This window comes from Strix uralensis, chromosome 3 (assembly GCF_047716275.1).
Source record: "Strix uralensis isolate ZFMK-TIS-50842 chromosome 3, bStrUra1, whole genome shotgun sequence".
In the NCBI taxonomy this organism is placed as follows: Eukaryota; Metazoa; Chordata; class Aves; order Strigiformes; family Strigidae; genus Strix; species Strix uralensis.
Window position 1 is genome coordinate 68,461,436 of NC_133974.1, and position 2,428 is coordinate 68,463,863.

A 2,428-nucleotide genomic window follows, 5' to 3' on the forward strand; every position below is an offset into this window, starting at 1 on the left:
ATTTCTTGTGCAGCACTCAAGTTTGTGAGTCCGACTCTAAACAACAGCAACGACGCTCATGGTTAGGAAGAGCTGCAGCACAGAGCGGGTCAACTGCCCCAGGCACACCTCTGAGGGCAAGCAAAGGCCAACAGGAGAAACCCCCGTGGGCTCCTGCTGCCAGAGCGGCTGCGGTAGCAGCAGAGCCTGGCCCTTTGCAGGGCGGGAGGACAGCGCAGCACTGCCTGCGGGGGGAGAGCAGGAGGCAGCCACTCCTGTGCCAGCTGTCGAGATGTCATGCCATGGCTCTGATGAGCAGCTAGTCTTCAAACACGAGTTAATTTCCTTCTTTTATAAAAATACCTGCACACCTGCATTTGCTCTTACATAAGTAATAGAACTTTAAGGAGAATAGGCTACATTTTTGCTTTTAGTATAATCTCTTAGCAGCTTGTTCCCCAAGCTAATTATTATACTGAAAAAAACAAACAAACACCCCACCAAAACCAAAACCCCACACATCCAAATGTGCCTCTTAATACTAGACTGGGTTTTTTTTTGCTCACACATCACTAAATAGTAAACAGAAGCATCTTTTATAACCTTTCTGTAATATCATAGTTTTTAGCTTGCTATGCTATTCTTCTTTCACACCCCTTTTCTAAGATCCACATTATTACCCTTGATCACTCTTAAGAGAGATTTTTACTTTTGTCACCCTCTTCAGTCTCTTTGGCTTTGAGCAGGACTTTTAAACTGTTTTTTAAGTGACAAGTTACCACCAACTCCTGTTACAAAATATTTCTGTTCCACTTCTAAGAATTGCAGAATTGGACAGAGCTTTTAAAATGTGTTTTGTCCTACTCCCAGTAATCTTTCTACTTATTTACATGGCTCCTACTGTCACACTACCCAAATGCTAACAACACACTTCTTTGAAAGAAGGCAGCGGGGAAGGAAAGTGTTCTTAGCCCCTCTGCAGAAGAACAGGTGCTGAGAGATTTAGGTCCCAGTCCAAAACAATTTGTAGGCTCCAATTCCCCTTGCACTGATGTCAATGACAAGCCAGAAGTCTAACGTCTTTCTTTAATTTGGACTTCAGTGACTTCCTCAAGGTACAAGAAAATTATGGTCCAGTTGAGAACTGAATGTATGTATCTGTACAGATAAAGAGCTATCTTACATCACCAGCCAAATACTGTAACCACAGGTGTGACCGTTTCTTTCCAATAAAGCCATTGCAGTCATTCAAAACAGTCTTTGACTAAATAGCTTTTCCAGCTTAGCTGTCTGGTTCGTGAGCCCTTGGAGCTCTGAAGCTGATGAATTCTACAGAGTCATAACTTCTTTTGGTTATGAAAAGAAAAAGACTGAAAGAGTGCTGTAAGTAATGGTCGGGAGAACAGGATAGGTCATAGATGTCAGTAAAAGGAATACTATTTCTAAACTCTGAAAATAGCTACTACGGTAAACATGCTTCTTTCCCACGTCACTCTGTAAACAATAAGTAAATACACAATCACAAATTCTAGGCTATTAGGAGCAATGGTGACAAAGTAATGCTTTTAGCGCTCTTTTAAAAAACACTTTGGAAAGTATTTATTTGAAATATCTAAAAGTTCTAATTGTATTCAGTTTTTATAGTCACAGAATTCTAACCACTTTTACATTAAAAAAAAAAGTTAGGGCGTTTCTTGAATTTTTGAATAGACTATAAACAGTTTCACAAGTATCCGCTAAGAGGTATCTAATCAAGCTTGAACTGTACTTGTATTCTTAATTCATTAGTGGAACTGTAAGGCCCTCTTCTGGATTATAAATTACTGCATGGCCAAGCAAAGTACATGGAAATTACAAAGCCAACCACTGCTACAAAAAGATAAATATCTCAAATATATTTTCTTCATACTATTGTCAATTTCATTTCCTGGTTTTCACATGCATCTGCCCGTCTCTGTTACTATAATTTAGTAGCTGAAAACAACTTCAATTTCTTAGCAGATTCTTACAACAGAGCATTTCTTATGCTAATATTCACAAAAGGAGTGGACAGTCTAGAGTTGTGGCCAGTTTCTCCACAACTTTGTATGAAGATGCTGTGCAGCCAAGTGATGCTTGCTTACACTTATTAAGCAACAGCACACACAAACTGAGACGTGTGATGCTGCATATACACCTGTCTACATATGCACGTGACTTTCAGAAGTGGTCTGAAAATTTGGCTTATGCTAGAGGGAGCATAAAAAAAAAAAAAAGAACAGTCTTATCTCAAGTCTTCAAGGACTGTACAATTCCTTATATGCCTTTTGATTAAATATACACACAAGCACTGTGAAGGTCTTACAAACGTAACGTTCCAAGAGATATACTTACTTGCCTAAGCAAACATTTACTATTGAAAAGCAAGATGCTTCTCCACAGACAGAAGGAAAGAAAATAGTCCAGAATG